This window comes from Nanorana parkeri, unplaced genomic scaffold (assembly GCF_000935625.1).
Source record: "Nanorana parkeri isolate BGI_ZX_2015 unplaced genomic scaffold, ASM93562v1 scaffold25, whole genome shotgun sequence".
NCBI classification, from domain to species: domain Eukaryota; kingdom Metazoa; phylum Chordata; class Amphibia; order Anura; family Dicroglossidae; genus Nanorana; species Nanorana parkeri.
In genome coordinates this window covers 3,331,999-3,353,729 of record NW_017306293.1, presented here as the reverse complement: position 1 = coordinate 3,353,729, position 21,731 = coordinate 3,331,999, and the positions used below count along the sequence as shown (strand labels likewise).

The 21,731-nt window shown below is 42.1% G+C and overlaps 1 protein-coding gene across 4 annotated transcripts in view; it reads right to left on the bottom strand.

Moving 5' to 3' along the window:
- The window catches only part of MARK2 (microtubule affinity regulating kinase 2), a 122,564-nt gene that overhangs the window by 95,130 nt on the left and 5,703 nt on the right, over window positions 1–21,731 (bottom strand). The gene's annotated exons all lie outside the window — the stretch shown is intronic.

Sequence of the window (21,731 nt, the reverse complement as noted above, 5' to 3'; positions counted from 1 at the left end):
GTACATGAGCATGGTTTAAAAAAAAAAAAAAAAAAAAAAATAAAAAAAAAAAAAAGATGTCGTCTCTACCATCTTTCTATTTTACCAACATCTTAGCCTTACCCACACAATATTCAGGGTGGCTTGTTTCAGTGACCCCTGTAGCTTGTTTTTTCTAGGTTTATCTTTGCTGAAAGGAGTGATTTACCAGATTTGTATCACTTATTGGATAAGCATTATACCACTCACTTGGGGAACTCAGCTTTCTGAGGCTGAACTTCTCCATTACTATTAACAGCAGCCCATAAAAAGCATTTTGCCCACAGTTCGTCACACACATGCTTTAGGCCTCCACATTTTAGGTCTTACTTAGGATTCTTATTTTGTTGCAGCACTCCTGCAAACACACTGTTCAACTTTGGTAGCAAAGGTGCTGTATCAATTTTGGAGGCTGTACTGGTTATGTTTTTGTCTGTGTTAGCGGGAAGATTTGTGCAGCCGCTGCATGTGTCAGCCTGTGAATAATTTTTATGAGGCTGCTGCTGTACGGAACACTTGAGACTCAGACACATGAACAAGGGCCTTTTGCACCCTATACAGAGCTCTGTGCCCATGTGAATAAGCCCTTATTGGCAAACAAGGTGAGCATACCTGTTTGAGACAGTTGCCCCAAAGATGGATATGAGATAGTCTCATGGCCGGCTACCTTAGAAAGGTCCAAGTTTGTTAAATCATATGTTTCATCAGACTAACCATCTACTGCATGGCTCTCTCATGTTTAGGAATATGGACATCAGAACATCTTCAACTGCTATTCCTTTTCCCCCACTGAGCATGTAAATAACATTGGTTTGGATCCAATGACAACTATGGATAAACAACAAAGCATATACAAGAACTTTATCAAGCTGATAAGACACAAACTTGGGAGTTAAATCTTAAAAATGCATTCAAGTACTTTAACTATTAATACTGGACCTCATTTGTGTATCACTCAGCTGTAGATCCTCAAATCATCTCTGAATTGGTGCTGACACTGTCCTTCCTTCTGGAGGGTGGCTACTTTTGTTCCCGATGGGCCCTGTGTGTTTTGTAAAGTAGCCACCGCTCAAAGCTTGCTCCCATTATGGACTACAATCTCATGTTTAGGTTACTCATTTGTATTGAGATGGTAGTCCATCAGAGGAGTGAGCTTGAGGCGGTGGCTACTTTACACCACACACGGGGACCATGGGGAACAAAAGAAGCCATCTCCAGGAAGGAATGACCGTGTCAGCAGAAATTCAGAGATGATTTGAGGGATATTTCACACCAGAACTGCATGTGTATGTGCAGCTGCGATGCGTTTTGCCACAATTTTACGATTTAATGGAATTCAGGTGAGTTCCTGTGGGTTTGCATGCATTTTTTATGCATTCCGTTGGGATCCGATGCAGCTAAAACAGGGCAAGCAGCATTTTTTCTGACTGCATTGGAACAGACTGCACTGGTGTGAACAGAGCACCAGAAAACTCATGGGAAAGCATTGTTCCTGAAATAATGGCAGATAGCACAGGAAGCAATAGCTTCTTTGCTATATGCAGTTTTTTTTTTGTTTTTTTTTTAGTATTCTGCCAGTTGCAGTTGTCAGAATAAAAAAAAAAAAGGCATAAGAATGCATAGCTAGATTCCTATTGGCTATTTCACTTTGCAATAGCCTATAGCAAACTAGCTATTGCACCCGCCCCCTACTGCTTTCAAATCACGAGAAGAGGACGCCGACAGAGCCACCTGTGGAAGGGGGGAGGAGTCCGGTGACGTCGCAGACATCGACGGAAGACCCAGAAGCCGGCGAAGAGGTGAGTATGGATCAAAAGAACTTTGATCGATCAAAAAAATTAACGATTAATCAAAGGATTAATCGTTAATTTCCGCAGCCCTAATTGTGATGCATTTTGGATGCAGCTGTCAAACTGAACGGACTGCATGACAACTGCACCTGGTGTGAACTAGCCCTAAGGATCTACAGCCGAGTGATACACAAATAAGATCCTTTCACATCCAGAAAGGTTTCAGCACTTCCTATTAAATGTCAAAGCTTGCCCGTCGTCATCCACAGATTCATGATATCCAGGTAGGCAGTCCACAATAGTAATGGGCAAAGAGGAATATATGGCATGTGATCTGGCAAAGCTTCAACACTTCCTGGCAAGTGTCAAAGCTTGTCTGCCATCAAATTTATATTAGCCAGTGAGGTGGCCAACCACAGCAATAGACTTATAGCAGGGCTGGACAAATCCCAGGAGCCAGGTAGTCAATGCGCTTTGAAATTTACAGCCGATACCCAACTTAAAAAAATAATTTTTTACCAGCTGTTGACAAGTCTAAAGTGGCCGTCACTTTGAATAACTTGAAACTAGCGTCTTCTAGCTAGTGATACACTAACCAAAACAAGCTTCCCACACAGCCAAAAGTGTGCACACAAAAACACACAAAAGATTGGTTCCCACCTAACGAAAAACACAGCAACTCCAATCAGCCAACCAATAACAGAAAAGCCTCCAAATAGGTTCAGATATTTAAATGTATTGAGTCAATATGAAACAGTTTTCATATAAGTTACTAATATATTCCTGTGACCCAAAACCGAGCCGAGCTGCTGCCATGTAGGATCCTGACATTGTCAGGGTCCAGCTGGCTGCCTGATTGCCCGCTGTCTCTGTCTGTCTAGAGTCAGCTATGTGCAGTCCCTCCAATGAGCACTAAAACAGAGGGGAGGGGGGAATATCCCTGCGAGTCACCATTCTCTGCATTGAGAAGCCGCGAGCTGGGCGATCAGCAGTCACATGATCACTCAGCTCGCTTGTATATAGAGTGGGCATGGGACTGCTGCAAAATCCAGTATTGGGAAGAGTAGATTTTACTTTCCCAACGCTTCGCCTTTAAAAGCCAAATATTGCTTATTAAGCACTTGGGGAAGCTTTAGTGTTGTATAACAGTAATTAAAATAATTATTATAACTCAAACAAGTTTTTTATGTCACTTTTAGCTTGATACAGACACTGGCTGCAATCATCATTTTTCCTGGTCAACAGAAAGGCAAATAAGGTTCAGCTCTGTACAGAACTAAACAGAGGCCGCATATGTAATGAGCAACCATGTAACTACAAAAACAAGGTTTTAGAAGACATTAGTAAACACCGACAAGATGACATTTAATCCCATCAATTACATTACACATACTGCACACACAAAGGTTTCAACTTTAAAACATTAAACTTATAGTTCCCCATTACCCATCAAGCTCTAATGGTATGTAGGGTTTAGGAGGTCACGAATTCTGCAGATCTTTTTTCAGCTCTATTAAAAACTGTTTGGTTTTTTAAGTTAGGAACATCCAAGACCAAGCAAATATAGGACAGCACTGCACTTTATATGTACTCACTTTGCAGCAGATCTCCCTTGTTACTAACTAGTCATCCCTAATTTGAGGAAAATCCCCATGACATCCCTACAGATGATACAGGAACGGTTTTATGAGGAAGCTTCATATTCCCCGCAGATGCTCACAGATCACGGCTTCACTAAAACTGGCTAGCAAAGAATCAAAAGAAACATCTGACAGAGGATGTTAGGCAGGTTCTACATAAATTGAGCAATACATACTTGCATTTCTAAGCAGTATTAAAGGAACAAGGTCATGAGAAATTAATGGAGACTTTTCTTTGTGAATGTCATTCTGATGCTCTGACTTCAATGCTGGCTGAGTCACTGACCGAAGTGACAAGAAGTAGAGATAAATAGTTCTGACAATTTCCTGACACTCATTTACAGCATATTGGTTTCCGGGACTGTGACAGCAGTATGTTTTTGTCAGACAGCCAGGCATCTAGCATTTTCAGGACGATGATGCAATGGAAGCTCCCATGCTACTTTCACGACATGGTCACTTTAAGTCTAGCTCCTCATACAACCTTCTGTTGTAGAGATGTCAACCAAGGTAAATCACATAGCAATGCAAGCTGCTTTCCACATGCATAACTATTGTAGCACGATTTAACAAACATTCAACTTGAAGGACAACTTCAAAGTGTCTAATTGTCCTTTAAGGAAAGTTTTAAATACACAAAGTCTTGGCTGAACCCTGTGCGCCTCAACCCCATTTATTCCTTTGGCTGGCGGTGTACTCTCCATGACTGGGCCACCACAAGCATGGACCAGCCATAGGAATGAGGCATGTGCAGTAGGCACAGGACCCAGGCCAGGATACTTGGATTTAGTTACAGTAACAAAAATCACACACTTCCTGGGCTTCCAAAATTGAAGCAATGTAAAGTTCGACTTGACATATAAAATTAAATTTCCACTATTGCAAAAGAAAAGCATCAAACTAGATATAATATGAATGAGTAATAGAATTGTCCAGCCCTACCTGTAAGCAAAGAGAAAAGAACTGCTGGTGTGAGACAAGTTTGCGGAAGTTCTCACCAGTGTACACAAAACAGGTAAGAGGGCAGAGCCGGGAGTTACTGTATATTTGGAGAGCAATCTTTAACCCCTCCCCGCAGTAAAGCTTAGGAACACAAACAAAACGTTTAGAAAACTGGACTAGGTTGTGAGCAAACACAGAAAAGAAAGGCTAAAATGTCCAGCTCAATGTTCACAAGGATAACACTAAGCTTTACATGCCAACATAGAGCAATAGCTTCCCACTGCTGACCTACCTGTGTTACCATTATGCTGACCACCAATTCAATACTTTAAAGATTCTGATGTGTAACAAGTAAGTCAGAAAATTGGGAAAAGTGTTTATCTGCATAACTACCCTTGTTTAAAGCAGAAGAGTCAGAATGTCAGCCATACAACAAGCATTTTCAGAACAAGAAGACAGAAATGACAGCGTCAATCATTAAAATTACAGTATTAGCAAAAGCAGCTGCCAAAGCATTTTGAAATGCTCGATTAAGATCACTTTTGTCCTGTATGGGTATAGAGGCTGGTAGATAAAACCGCACACAGTGGGGGACCGGGCATCGCCTCAACCAAAGTGTGTCGCTATTTATGACAGCGCAGAGCAGTGCTGCAGCCCGGGAAAGATCCCAACAATATTGTCAGAATCTACTCTGCTGACTGATTGACAGCTGGCTCTGCCTCTCTGGAAGCAGAGCCAGCTGTGTCCACCCCCCTCCCCTGTCTGCATCTCCAATGGGGGGGAATCCTTGCGGAGAGGGGTGACTGACAGTCCCCAGCAGTGCCAAACACAGAAAAAAGTACAAGAACTTCTTTTAGCAATTGTAGCCATTCCCCCCCCCCCGATAGACTTCAATGGAAACACGTCAGTAGCATGTTGCACATTTTCGTACGCACGCGTCCATTAACGACACTGTTTCCTAAGCTGTCAGCCGAAACATGCGCCTTCATGTGCGTGCATTTTAGCATGCGTAGAAATGTGCCAAAAGCATTTAAACACGCTGTAAAGTACAGAAAAAAAAACTGTTGATGTGCCAGACATAGCGAGCTCCTACCTTCCTCTGACATGACAGTGTATTTTTGGCTCTGGATTCCATGCCATGGTGTCATACCTGCCTACTTCCTTTTTTGATGCATTATAAAGAACACAGACCAACTCCCACCACCACCTCATCATCTCCATAACTCCTCACTGTGCACAGCAGTTATCAGATCACAAGATTTCTGGCAAAAAATGTTTTATTGTTTGCACATTTTGAACAAATATAACAAAAAACTTTCAATTATATATTTAGCAGACCAAAACAGATACATAAACTAAGTTCATTATTAGAATTTACATACAATTAAGAAAAAACTTCGGGCACATTAAATCTTGACCCTTGCAGGTGGACCACCCCCACAAGTGCAAGGCTTAAGTGCTTGTTTTGTCTGGGGCGCTAAAATAACAGATATACTCACCTGAACTATGATCCTGGTTTGCTCCTAGATCAGCCCCTTCAGCCTCTCTCCTTCTCCACTCCAGTAGTCCAAGGTCCTGCGAGTCATCATGTCCAATACAGTGTATTTGTTGTGAGGACGCGGAGGAACATACCATCATCGGAGCAGGGGAGGAAACCGGCTACAGGAATCGGTCTAGGAGCCAGCCAGGATTGAAGTTCAGGTGAATATAACTTATTTTAGCTCCCTAGACAAAACAAGCACTTAACCCTTGCAGTGCGGGGGTAGGCCACTGCAAGGGTTGAGATTTTATTTACTTGGAGTTGTTCTTTAAATATCAGTTTTGTTTAGTATCAAGTATTGCCAGTTGCTTGTTGCAGAGGCACTTTTACCTGTAAAGACAATGCAAAGAAACAGTATACAATAGTAGGTAAGCTGGGTACACATGGATAGGTTTTCTTACTTCAGCATACGAGGCAAAACTAAAACAATTTGATGGATCCCTCCATCCACACTAATAGCATGGATAGACGAATTTGCCACTATGCCCTTAGTATTCTGACAGTGGCTGCCATCAGAATACCCAAACAGTGCTTGCAGCTGATTGACTGTTACAATTGACATTTGTTGAGGAAATAGGGCTACACACGAATTGAATTTCATTTGATTCCTACTGAATCCAGCTTTTAACTATAAGCCAGGGCTGTCTGACTGGTAGCCCATGAAGCTTTCTTTACAGCCCCTAAGGCCTCAGCTAGACACTGCCCAATAAAGAGCATGCACTGCATTCCAGCACCCAAACAGAGTGATCTACTCCACTCAACATGAACAGTGTAGTTCTGACTCACAGGGAGGAAGAAAACTGCGTATGAGTATGTGTGAACACCAATGATAGAGGGTTTTATTTATTTTTGCTCCCACAAAACATACTAAGGAAAGGGGGTTATGTATTGCTGCTACTACCTCCAATAAAGGGGTGGGGGGTAGTTTTGGCTGCCATTGAACACCAATGAAGAGGGAGCATTTATCGCTGACAATATCGCCAAATGGGGGTAGTGGGGTGCTTATTTTTGCTGCCACTGTCACCAAGGAAGAGGGGAGTATTTTATTGCAGTGGTATCCCTGTTATATGCATGTCTCTTCCTGGTTTAATTAGAATACAAATGGCCATCTTTTGATATTTGTGAAAAGTTATAGAAAAAGAAAGAAAAAAATGAAATGAGGTGAATTTAAATGTGGCCCACCATTCGGCTATAAATATAAATAAGGGCCCATTCAGACCACTGTTCTGTGACAATGCACGTTACCTACATTAGTAAGCTGTAGTGCCATTCATCATGTATGTCACTCTAATGCACCTTCACCTTAATGCATGCGTGTTGAAGTGCATGGCAATGTGCACAATGTACTGAAAATTACTTAATGGCATTACTATGTCAACTCTTATTTGGGTTTTTAGTGATATATTTGAAATAAATGAGCAATGCTAAGTTAACACTGAATGTAATTTTCATTTTGAAGAGTGTGAAGAATATATCCCATTCAGTAAAGGGAGACGAAAACCTGAAAGGTTAAGAACAACGGGTGTGTCAGTTATTGTCTTTCCTGTGACGAATGTCTCCAGAAGTCAAGATTTAGACACACGTGAACATAGCAGTCATGTTTAATGCATAGCAATTATTTCTTCCTCGTCCTATATTTTGTCCAACACCTATATATAATTATAAATATAATTCAAGTGAGTCACTGTTAATCTCAACATTTTCCAGTGGTGAAATCAAAACAATCAAAGAATGACTACATACAACATATAAAACACACCACAACACACAGAACTTTGGTATATGAAAGATTTGCTCCTTTAATAGCCACAGGTTAATGCTGCAGAGCACTGGTTAGAGCATAAGATTTATTGCATGACAAAAGATTGCTGAAAAATATTTAATTAAAAGGTAAAAATACCGTCCATGTTTAATAAGATCCCTGTCTAATGAATGGCAGGTAACATACCAATGGGATGATCCAGCTGTATGGAAAATAATGACTTCCTTTTTCTGAAGTAAAGCCTCTGAGGCTGGCCATACACTGCAATATTTTTCTCGTTCAACCCGCGGGCTGAACGAACAAATAAAATCCAGCCAATTCCTACACTACCAGCGTGTCAAAGAATCTGACAGTGGCCACTGTCAGAATACCCCTACAGAGCCGAGGTCTCATTGGCTGCCAGCTCCGATTGTACAAAGATTTTTCGCCTGGCTCCTTCGATCAGCTGATTGAGGTATTCCTACCGAAAGGGTGCCGACAGCACCACACACTGTGCGTATTTAGTCCAGTTCCTCAAAAAACAGAAATTCCCACAGTGTACGGGCACCCGAAGAGTGCAAATTCCATAGTGATAATGGTTTCCAAATTATTTCATTTTATAGCTGTTTGAATGTTTGTATGCTTTGCCATGTCTAGTGAAAGGTGGATCATCTACAAAAATCGTCAATTTGTCCACGTAAAGCCAATTTCAGACATGTTTAACACAAAGCGTACTACCTTTTTTTTTCTGGTGGGAGGATATACTCACCACATATTAGAAGGGTGAGTCACTGACATCTATCATAACTGCCACTTGTCTGTGATCATACACAGCATTAGGACCCGTTTCACTCGTAAAATGAGATCGGTCTTTGGCCTTATCGGCATTGCCACAGATTGCAGTACACAGTCAAGGAGAAGTGTATTTCTGTACCCTGGTCTCACATGTGTCCAAGTGGTTTTGTGTGTACAGGGACAGATGAGTGCCCTGGATGAAAACTGTCTGCTCATTCATCCCTGTACACATGCAACTGCTCCGATGTTCGCATAGCGATGGCGTCTGTCATTTATTTGTACAAGCTGCTGGCCATGGCTGTATGCAAACATGTGTGACTGCTAGTCACAGAAATGCGCTCCTTCTTTACGGTGTGCAGCCCTCTGCGGCCATGTGAATAAGGCCTTAGGAGTTCATTGGCAGGTGCGTTGCATCTGCAGTTACCTCCACCTGACCTGCAGTTAACCTGATGCTGATCTACATCAACCAGCTTCAAGCTGCTTTTGCATTCCCATTGACTTGTATAGAGAAAGAAGCAGTTCCGACATAAACAAAAAGCCCTTACATTGGCTAAAAGCACCAAATGCAGCTCATGCTTTGTCTATGGCGGGTTCAGAGAACACAATAGAACACAATGCTGTAATGTGCAGTAATGTGTTCCAACATCTATTATTGCAAACATCAATGATGTTTGACTATCACAAAGTAGCCCTGGCATCAAAATGATGGCAGCAGACCATTGAAAAGATGTGAATGCTTTTGTGGCACTCAATATACAGGTGACCTAAAAATATTACCTTTTTCTTTGCATGTTATAAAGCAGAGACAGTGAATGTAGTCTCTGGTTTGCATAAAGCAATCTTAACAAAACTACTCTGCACTAAAGACCCTTTAACAGGAAGTCATTTGGAGATTTCAAAGTAGCTGAGCGCCATGGAAGGTACAGATAAATACTAGAAAAGGTTTTTTTTTAATTAATTGATAGAATAGGGAATAGGAAGGGTTAAAATCCCAGCCAGGGTTTTTTGTTTGTTTTTTGCCGTTTTTGTATCATTTCCCTTCACTTGTTGTCCCACAGTCATCAGCAAGTTAGAAAAAAAAATCCCCTAAAGTGGGGCTTTAGACAGTTATCCTCAATGGATCTCTCATCTTGGTCTGGAGACAATTTTAAAATCTTGGATTCCCCCCCTCGTTCTAGGTAACAATAGCCACCAGTACAAATAAAAGGGCAAAACTCCTGAAATTAACAAAAACTTGGCAGAGGATCCAACCCTGAAATCAGTCTCCTAACTAGCCTCAAGCGATCTCAATGCACAGAAACAAGCTTAAACAATAAAGCAAGAGGGCCAGGATGACAGCCGGGCAACAGACATTTTCTTTAACAGTTCCCCTTAAAGAAACTTTGCTTACCCGTACATTCACCAGCTTCTGCAGCCACCACACAGGGAAAGGAATTAAAAGGTCCCAGTAGAATACTAATATTTTGAATCAAAAACTAGGCTGCATTAAAAAAAAAAAAATATTTTAAAAGTACCTTTGTATTACCAACAAAGTCATAATTTGCAAACAAAAAAGCAGCTATGCCTGGGAACCTAGAGGGGGTATCAGGAAAGTGTCAAGGCACTTCCAGAGCCACTAGAACAAACTACAACTGCCATCATGCAATGGGAACTGTAGCTGTCTATGGGTGTCAATGTTACAAAACAGGCAGCCCATGGAAGGAGTGGGCACAGTGGGCACTGGTCTAACAAACAAGAAAGAAGGGCCATGGAGCTCCTAATCGGCAGGTTTCTATGAGAGAATTTACAATGGCTGCAGCATTGCATTTCACAATCAGATCTTATATGAGAAAAGAAAGAAATGTCATTTCTAAAAGCAGCAAAACGTTTAGCTATAAAGGTCGACCAATGGTTAAGAAAATGGGAGTGATCTCAGAAAGCACAATATTTTCCCCTACCTTCTAATACTGATCCTTTACAATACAAAATACCCGCCAATTACCCGCCATGTACGAGTCAGAGACTAAAACTGAAAGACTGACGTGTTCTATACAACGATGGATAATAATATGTTCACAATATATGAAGAAAATAAATCATTGAGGTTTACTTCCTGGATGTCACAGCTTAGAGAACACTTGATCAACTAAGCAGGAAACCAACAGTTCATGTTACAGTGTTACAGTGAAAGGAAAGTTACTACAATATTTCCTAACACGCACATACAGGTTATGCTCTGCGTTATAATAAATCTTCACAGTTGCCCCAAAATCGAATTCCCCCCAATTACAAGGTAAACAACTGCACATTATAAATCACAGGTACCAGCAGGAGAGAGGTCGGTACTAGCTTCACTGGTTAACCTGCAACTCTGTAATAGCAGTAAACATGTTTTCTAAATGAAATAGCATGTTAACAATGAAGAAGCCATTCCCTCATCTCCTTACCATGAGAAATATTGCAACAAACATGTTCTACAGCTTGGTCTGAATCATTGCCTCCCACGGCTAAGATATTTTTGGGTCTACATAGAAGTACAAGAATAGAGAAGGCACAGAAGGTGCTCATAAAATATACTTTGATGCCAAGGACAGATGTTGAACCCTAAGGCCTGGATCACACTGAGGCGTTTTTGAGCAGTTCGAAAAGCGCTTTTAAATGCCCAGCACAAGAAACCCCATGATTTTGGCCAATGTTCACACCTGAGCAGAAAAATGCCAGCAGGAAAACGCCAAACACCCGAAAAGGTACATTAGCTTTTTTGGGCAATTAAAAGCGTTTTTGCACGTTTAAACGTGCGTTTATCCATTGCCTGCAATGTTTCATAAGCTGCCAGTCAAAACGCACGTATTTGCGTACAAGCGCACATCAAAATGTGCACAATGTACATTCTTTTCAGGTGGTGGGGGTCCTCTCCGCACACCTTACAGCAGTCCTGACCAAATAAGAACGGTGGTGCTCGCAATGACTATCACGGATGGCACCGTGCAAAATACGAAGTAAAAGAAACAGGTCACCAGCACTCGTTTAGAATAAATGTCCTTTTTTAATGGACAATTGTGTCACTACAATCAACAGAGCCGACGTTTCGGGGCCGCACAGGGTCCCTTCTTCAAGGTAGTAAAATTGTGACCATTTTATTCTAAACGAGTGCTGGTGACCCGTTTCTTTTACTTCACAATGTACATACAACGCCCAACACGGCCTAGAGGCCACCACCTAAAAGTTGGAGGAAAGATTTATCTACAAAGGGCATAGGGGCTTCTTTTCAGTTAGATCGGTTACATTTTGGAACACTCTGCCACAAGCAGTGGTATCAGCAGAGAGTATTGATTAGTTCAAAAATCAATTAGATACCGTCCTAAGAACCGTAACATACAGGTACACTTAATTACTAGACCACACAGGGACACGCACAACTCACACACAGACACACAGAGGTTAAACTTGATGGAACCGTGTCTTTTTTCGACCTCAAATACTATGTAACACGCAAATAACCGCACACTGAACACGCACGTACAAACGGTGCTGCCTAGGTGTGAACCTGGCCTCAAGTGGAACTCCATTCCCAAAGGAATGACGATACATAACAGACTCCACCCTAAAACTACTTCCTGTTCCCGAGCACACCCCGATGCATTGAACCTCATAGCTGTATATCTGCAGTGTGACACCATCTAAGGTGCTGCTCCTAGGGATGGTAGTCTCAGGAGGTTTCAAGTGAATTTCTACTATTGCAGCCAGATTGGGATAACACCTATTTTATATTTGTTAAATCTAGTCATTCACATCACAATATTTAGCAAAAATGCTTCTTCCAGTTTAAATAGCTTTTACTTGTTAAAACTCTACTTTTCTTCTTCTGTGTAATATTAGGGGGGGCTGTGAGGGATGTGTTAACCCCACCTGTACTATGCTGGCTGATTTCATTATGATTTGTAAAGTGAATTTGAACACTGCCCATCCTAACAAAGAGTTAAAGGATTATAACCCCGACGTTTGCCTGCTGCAGCAAAACATCTCAAAGATAATTAGTATGCTGTGCGAGTAGTAACACAAACGCATAGAGGGTTTCTTTTTTTTTTAAATCTGACTGCAAAAGCGGAAACGCACTTTAAAGTTAAATTTGGCGATATCACTACTGTATTGCTTACTTTTCCCTTTTGCTGGAAAGAAAACTGCCCCAGAGGACCTGCAGACTAGACTCTACCAGTTTCATTTCTTATATCATCAGCCTCATGCCTCTATCAAGATGGCTGCCTACACACAGACACAGGGCTACACAAGGCACGGCAAGTCAGTAAATGGAGAAAATTTAAACAAATCAATTGCGGAGAGGCAACAGGCAATACTGGTGATTAACCCTTTACAACAGGGGTGCCCATTAGGTCGATCGAGATCTACCACTCAAATCGCAAAGCGATCCCTAGTAGATCGCAATGTCCTGTCCTCCTGCCATGGGGCTTCTCTGGATCCTTGCTGCCCTCCCCCATCTGTATGCAGCAGGGAAAGTGCTTTCCTCACTTCTCCTCAGATCCCTGCCTCTGCCTGTGAGATCCAGAGGCCCTCATCTGGAGAGGTCAGTCATCTGGAGAGAAGAAGCTGATGAAGCAGATCTCTGCTTTATCAGCTTCTTTTGGGGTCCATAGGTGATATTAGGGGTCCTAGAGACCCCTAATATCTCCATAAAGAGGACCTGTCAGTGTGCCTTTGCTATTATATAGGGGGTTGTTATCCCCCTATATAATAGCAATAACAATAAGTGCAAAAAATATATATATAAATAAAAAAAAAGAAAAGTAACACATAAAAAAATAAAATAAAATAAAAGCCACATATAAAAAAAGGGGAAAAAACCCCCCCAAAATGTTTAACTCCCCCACCCCCACGTTTACGCGCCTATAAACGTAAATACGCGTCCGGTGCCCCAGCGCGCAAAAATTACAATTGCGCTACACATGTTACATATCGCCGCGAACGTCGCAGTGAGAGCAATCATTTTAGGGCCATCAATCACTGATAACACTAAACTGATGAGCGGTAACAGCTTTTAAAGCGTCGCCTAGGGCCAATTTTGGGTATTATCGTTTTTTGAGGTTTCGCGCGCGCACGCAATTTTAAGGCTTGACATGTTTAGTGTCTTTTTACCCGACGTGACCCCGTCTTTTATATTTTACCAAAAAATTGGGTAATAATAAATGTTTTATCATTTAATATAGGGGAAACTGTTTTTTTTTTTAAATTTCGGTAATTTTTCCTTAATATAGTAAAAAAATAAAACCCCCAGTGGTGAATAAATACCACCAAAAGAAAGCTCTATCTGTCCCCAAAAAAGGGTATAAAATTCATTTCAGTACAGCGCTGCATGACGGAATAAATGTCAGTTAAAGTAGCGCAGCGCTGAATACTGAAAAATGGCCTGGATGGGAAGGGGGTTTAACACCGCGGATGTCAACTGGTTAAAAAAACGCGCGACAGACGCGCATATTACAATACGCATAGGTGTGAATGGGGCCTCAGTGTCACTTTAAAGTCCTCCTGTCAAAAGACTGACTCCACTCCCTTCCATTCAGGTAAAAATCTTTTCAGTTCTAGAAAGCAGCATCTGCAAGTGGCTTAAGGGAAATGAAAATATCAGTACAATTTCTACAAGGCTAAAAAAAACTGCTGAAGAGCTTGCTTTGTATGTACCGGTTTACAAACAAATAGTTGACTCATTTAAATATACATTAGACAAAAAGGTCTGATATTGTATTGTAAACTAGGGGTTGTGGACTGATATACAAGACAAGATGTGTGAAGCAAAACTGAACGGTTACATTGTGCAGCACAACGATCACAGCGTTTGATTACATCCAGGCTCACACGATACAAAAACAACAAAGCTGTATGGTCTACTTATAAAAGGAAAAAACAAACACCCCTCCTCCTGATTTTAAAAGGGAACTATGAGGTGACTGATTTTCACTCAACCTCATAGTTCGAGCCGACGTGTGACAATGAAACTGTCACACCACGCCGGCTCAATAGATCGGGAAGTGAGCGAACACAACGTCGCTCGCTCACTTCTCGATCCTGTCACTGCAGAGAGCTGTGACTGTCACTCACGGCTCCCTGCAGGGATTCCTCCGGCTCCGATCCTCCAGAGCTGACTGGCGGAACGGACTTGGGAGCTGGCGGGTACAGCTGGCTCTACCTCTAGATAGGCAGATCCCGCTGTCTCTCACGCAGCTGGGTGTAATGTCGGGATCCGTCCTGGCTGCGGCGGTCTCAGTATACCGTGAGCTGTACCTTATACTGAGCTTTGGGTCACGGGAGGACTCTAGTATATGTCCTCCCATGATCCTTAGAACTATGGGGGAAAACACTGGCCCCATAGTTCTCCTTTAAACTGTATGCATGCAAAAACCTTCAGCTTCTAAACTGGGGAAGGTTTGCAGTTTTCAGACACAACCCTAATGTCTTTATGAAAACGGTTTAGTAAGGACAAATTTAAAAGTGCCCATAATCTCCAATAATCACCAATAACACCATATACACAGAGAATGGGAAATAATGAAAAATGCTCTTTGCCAATAATTTAGCTGGGTAAAGACAATAAATAATATTCAATGTTCATCCTGTGATATTAAACTGGAAAAAAGTGCTCCAAAAAGGGACTACTAATCAGTTTACAATTTGCAGTGTGAGTAGCTAGTCCCAGCACCCTGGGTGACCTCGTGTTGGCTGCTAGGACCCAATGGGGATCTCACTTTCAAGGTCACAACAGGTTTGGGGGCAAGAATCCCTCAGACCTGTCAGACCTTTTATCTAAGAATCCACAATCTCTGTGAGGTAAGTGGACTAAAATGAAGTATGATAAATCCTTCTTAGGCCTTATTCACACACAACGCGAGCAAATTGGATATTGCGTATATGCGTGCACTATTTGCATTCCCAGAACTGTGCGCACATATGTACACGTAAAAACGCAAAAATACGCTGCCCGGTCACAGCTCGGTTCCATTCTGTTTTTGCGCATGTTTACGCTACGCAAATATGCGGCTCCATACGCAGCTATGTGTATGGAGCCATCTATTTGCATATGGTACAATACGCACATACATGCACGGCAGTGTGAATGAGGCCTTAAGGTAATATTGTCACAAAGGCAAGTGGGGACACTTTCCTTATGCAAAAAGTATGCATTAAAGAAGAAGAACTCCAGGGAAATAAAATCTTAACCTTTGCATTAGGACTGCCCAGGCGCTGCAAGGGTTACGTGCTCATTTGGTCTATGGAGCTAAAATAACAGTTCTACTCTATTCACCTGAACCACAATCCGGGCTAGCTGCTAGACAGGTCCCCTTCAGTCTGTCTCCTATTCTTTAACTGCATTGATGCTGTTCATAAATAGTGACAGGGATAATGTGGTGGAAACGCATCAGAACAATATGATACATCAGGAAGCCAAAGCTAGCCCTAAAAGCCAAAACACATCAGGAAGCCAAACAAGGTTGGCTTCCAACCAAATGGCCTTATTAAAAAAAAAAAAAAAACTATACACAGGCCATTTCCAGTCAGTAGAATTGAACGTGAAGGAAAGAATTGCATATAAGCCTTCTGCACGATTACATTTTCAGCCCGAACTATGCCTATAGGAGCATCGTAACCAAAGTAGCATAGAGAAAAAAAAAATGACAGTCACCCACTCTGTATTTCTGGGCAACAATCATATCTATGGGGACAGGCAGACACCCACTGGCCTACAACTTTATGGGATAAGGTGGGAGGGAAAAATCAATCAGATAAGTAAAAAAAGACGTGCTGACGGTTACTGTGCTCCCACAACATATGGTAACCTCCTCTGCTGCGCACTGAAATAAAAATGCAAGAATGGCAGAGCGAATACAAATTTAGGGAGTACATGCAAACCAAGCACCCCATTACCAACTACAGTAAAAACTTTGTTATCCGCCACCCACAGGGATCAGTAAGTGCCGAATAACTGTAGTTTCTGTTTGCTTGAGAGTTAATTGAAAGCTCTCTCAGGTCTGCTCTGTGGGAGTTGCAATTTGAAATAGCCAATAGCAGATTGGCTATTAAAACCCCACCCACCAAGCAGAGGAGCTGCGCAGAGAAAGTTCTCTCTCAGGTCCTCTCCTCGGCTCACTGGGTGGGTGCAATAGCCAGCATGCTATTGCAATAGCCAATGGCAGACTGACTATTGAAACGCCACCCACCAAGCAATAGAGCGGCGCTGAGAGAGAAATTCCTCTCTCTGGTTCGCTCCTCTGCGAGGTTGGTGGGGTTTCAATAGCCAGCCTGCTATTGGTTATATATGAGAAGGAGGATATATGCGCTTTTTTGCTGGTTGCTTGGGTGAATGCCGGATAATGGGGAGTTTACTGTATTCCTGTTCACGTTGTTAGAGATGGAAGAGGGTGAAGATCAGAGGGGCTGAGAGACACAATGCTTGTGTTTAATCATGTGGGAAACAAGAATCAAGGGAGGTTTTTAAGTTGGTACACCAGACTGGTCAGAACAGAGGCTGGATGTTTGACTCATCGACCGCTACAAACTGTAGTGTTAGGCATTTCTACATTGCTTTACAACGATCTTCCAGGTCCTGGTACTGGACTGTGTGGAGTTTTCCCTCTGCTCTGAAAATAAAAGGGATCGCAGTATTGGCAGCAGCCAGAGTACGCCTTGTATTTATTGATGAAAAATACAATGAGGGACATTTATCAAAACTGGAGCAGATTTGCATGGCAACCAATCAGCTTCTCTGTCTCATTTTCAAATCTCACCTGAGCAAACTGCAGAGAGATGCTGATTGGTTACTATGGGCAACCTTTCCAGATTCTTTCTACTCCAGTTTTGATAAATTCCCCCCAATGAATCCTACAAAGTAACTCAAATTATTGCAATAAAAAAACATTTTTACACAACTTTGAAATGTAAATTGCATACAAGTTTTTTCTCAAATACTGACATATGGAAATTAGCCCAATGTTTTATTGTGCATGAACACAAGCTGTTAACACGTGTAGCTTTTCACTAGAAAAGATCTTCCTAATAAGAGGCAGTGAAGCGTCAATTAACACAGCTGTCCCCATAGACTATCATGTTCCATGCACGTACTGGTAGCCATTGTGACATAAAATGCCACATACCCAAAAATAACGTTTATACAGTTTAAATTAATAGAGCTAAAGGGAGGCCCGGCGTGCACATCACATGCATCTGGCAAGAACTGGCTGTAAGGTTGTTTCTAAGGAAACCATGTCAGACCCAAGTCATTGGCATACAAACCTGTGTATGCATATACATATTATCTTGATCCAAATTCAAGTGTATCATTCACTTTGCTAAAGCACATCCCCAGCCAAAACCTCTCTTTTTTTTTATAGCATGGGAAAATGTTGAAACCCCTGTAAGGTTTCTATTGTTGTCTGTGTCCCCACAGACCACATTCGCTAAATGTCCTGTTGACCATTGCCACAGACCATCAGTTAATCAACTATTGTCAACAGAGCCAGGCCCGAAACATGTTTGGCCGAGCAGTAGTCACACAATGGACGGTGAAAGCTGCAGTTGGGAGATTCATCCATCCATGATGTTTAGTGTTGATGGAGAAATGGATGAGAAAAGATGATGTAAAAGTTTACCTTTAACGCCATGTTTCATCCATAATTTAGGGTGTAACATGGTCACATAAACAAGCCCCCCACCCCCCAAACTGCCCCACCCTAGCAGAATCCTGTATACATTTAAATTCAGCATGGCTCTGCCCACACAGCCATGCCAATCCTTCACAGATCCTTTTGACAGGATCCTTGAATGGAGAAACTACAAGTCCAGTCCACCACCGCAGCAGAGGGAGGTGTAGTTCTTAATGGAATACAAGTGTTGTGTCATCATGGCACTTCTAGTCCATTCATTCTCCCACCACTCCCTGCAACTGAAGGTCCATATAACTGGAGGAATAATCTGTAGGAGCTAGAGCCATGTACACACAAACCACTAATGGCTGCAATGCTTTACTGGCACCAAAAAAAAAAAAATGCAGATTTTTCTCTTTTATGATTGTGTGCATTTATTCTTTTTTTTTTTTTCAAGTGGACTTTGCCTTTAACCTCTTGCCGTCCGCCCGTAGTAGAAAAACGGACGGACGGCACTGCAGCATTGGCGGGTTGCCGTCGCCAGATGGCATTTTTTTTCTGCTCGCACGCACGGGCAGATTTTTTTTTTTTTTAATTTTGGTAATTTTTCCTTAATATAGTAAAAAAATAAAACCCCCAGTGGTGAATAAATACCACCAAAAGAAAGCTCTATCTGTCCCCAAAAAAGGGTATAAAATTCATTTCAGTACAGCGCTGCATGACGGAATAAATGTCAGTCAAAGTACCGCAGCGCTGAATACTGAAAAATGGCCTGGATGGGAAGGGGGTTTAACACCGCGGATGTCAACTGGTTAAGCAAGGTCAAAACTGCAGCAACAGATTTATTTATTTTTCCAGTAAAAGGCGGCGGACAGAATTACTTTTAGCTTTATAAGGGATAGTTCACGTCAGAACTGTGTACGTCTGCCCAGCTGTATTGCGATGGGTTTTGCCGCAATTGAGGCATTTTTAGTTGTTTTTTTTGCTTAAAATTGTTTTTCTGGTGCGTTCCCACACATTTGCATGCATTCACATGGGTTTAAGCGTTCCATCACAATCAAATGCAGCTAAGCAATATTTTTTTTTCTGGCTGCATCATAACAGACTGCACTGGTGTGAACAGAGCACAAGAAATCCTATAGGAAAGCATTGAGATGCGTTTTTGATGCAGCTGCAAAATGGAATGGACCGCATCAATACTGCATCTGGTGTGAACTAGCCCTCACTGTCCATGAATTAACTGCAGATTCTCCCTCACTTTGGGGAAACTGTGGTCACCAAGACAGGAATTTAAGCAATTCTTCTCTATCCAAAACAAAATGTAAAAAAAAAAAAAAAACTTTGCTGCGCTTACATTTAAAGAAACCCATTTGGATATACTTTCTGCCCAGGTTCACACCTGGGAGGCACCGTTTCTGTGCATTAGTAGCAAGCAGTTATTTGTGCGTTTCTGCACATTTCTACAAAATCCAGTGTACCCATCGCACTCCTGACCGAATAATACCCTTAGAGTCGGGTGGGTGCCAAAGTGACTGCAGATGCCTCTGCAATCCAAGATATGTATATGTATAATTATGTGATGGCAATCGAGTCAATAAACCGTTTTTTACTTGAAATTCTAACGCTATATGATGCGATAGCAATCGAGTCAATAAACCGTTTTTGACTTGAAATTCTATTGGAGTGCGAGTGACTTTATACATATACTGTGCACATTTGTATGCGCGTACATGAAGACGCGCGTTTTGATTGGCAGCTCAAACCATTGTGGGCAATGGAAGAACGCGCGTATAAAATGTGCAACATGCTTCTGTTGCAAGTTTCTGGGCATTTCCAATTAAGTATATGGGGAGGAAAAAATATTAACTGCTCAAAGAGGCTCCTGTATCTTTTCAGGCATTTTCCTGCTCAGGTGTGAACCAGGGGCATTAAAAATCATGGGATTTCTTGTGTAAGGCTGGGCACACACCTTACAACCATCGCAAGACTTGTCTTGCGATGGTTGTAAGGTACTTAAAGAAACGTACGATCTGCCTATCTTGGACAGGCAGATCTTACTTGCAATGATCGCAAGCCGCACCCTGCCTGAGGGGCGGGTTTCCGATGACCGCAATGCCGAACGGGCAGTGTGCGCTTGCGCAGACCGGCCCGTCCGGCTTTTATCGTACGAACATGCTACACACCCGCCGAACATCGTACGATGCTTGGCAGGTTTTCCAACATGTGCGTACAGTAGTAGAGTTCGCACGGCTTCCACACACCTTACGATAATCGTACGATCGCAGGATTTCCCGCGATTATCGTACAATTATCGCAAGGTGTATGGGGACCTTAAAGCTGGCCACAGACCTTACAAGACTTTAGTCTTGCGATGGTTGTAAGGTAATTTTAAAAAACGTACCCTCTGCCCATCTTGGACAGGCAGATCGTGCTTCCGATGACCACAATGCTGAACGGGCAGTGTGCGCTTACACACACCGGCCCGTGCGGCATTTATCTTACGAACATGCCACACACCCGCCGACAATCGTACAATTCTCGGCAGGCTTTCGAACATGTTCCTAAGATAAAAGTTGTGGGACCGGGAAACGGTTGCACGCCTTCCACACACCCTGCGATAATCGTACGATCGCGGGATTTACCGCGATTATCGCAAGGTGTGTGGGCACCTTTAGGCAGTTAAGTGCTTTTCAAACTGCTCAAAAACTTCTCTGTGTGAACCAGGGTTAAAAAAAACAAAACATTTGGATATATTTTAAGTCCTACAAAAAAAACTCAATTTTTCATGTCACCTTACTGAAGCGAAGCTCCCTATCAATAGTACAACAGGAAAATAGCATGTCTTCACTTTGCCAGCAACAAAGGCCTACACTGGAAACTAAGCAGGAAAGGTAAACAGATAAGGTTGCAGTACAATTGAGAAAAAAAAAACCACACCCACACTTGCTGAACTGCTTTTGGCAAGGACCTGTTTCAAGGTAAAAGGCGGAAGCTACTTTTGCTGTAAATTCTTAAGTGGGAACGCCACAATTTTTTCATCACATCAGAAATAGAAATAACTGAGTTTACAAAACTTCTCAGAGAAGACATTTGATTAAAAAAAAAGGGTCTTCAGAAATGATTTCCTTAGGAATGCATTTATCTTCAATGTTTATAAGTTATTTTTAAAAAGAAATCTACCTTGCAGAGCTAGTAAACTACAGTGCATGTATACCCTTACAATGAATAAGTTCCTTGGACTGTTAAATATACAGTAGGAAAGGTTTTTGTTTACATGTGTGATAAGTGCAAAGTTACAGAAAACGTGGGAGCGGATAACTTTATGTACTCGGATCAGTTACATTGTTTCCAGCTATCCCTGTGGACTAAAAAACATGCCCCCCCATATTATGGAGAAGAGGAGGAGAGTGTTTTGCTCTGTAGTACTTTCTTAAGCCGGGTATACACACTTCGAATTTTGGTTGTTTTTTTTTATGAGCTGGCTGAAATTCGCACGGTGGGTGACGCTGTTGGCACCTTTCCGACCTGCATCGCTCGATCAGCTGATCAAAGGAGCCGGTCGGAAAATCTTCAAACAGAGCGGGGAGCCAAAGAGCTGCCAGCTGTTTGGTGGGTATTCTGACAGCGACCACTGCAGAT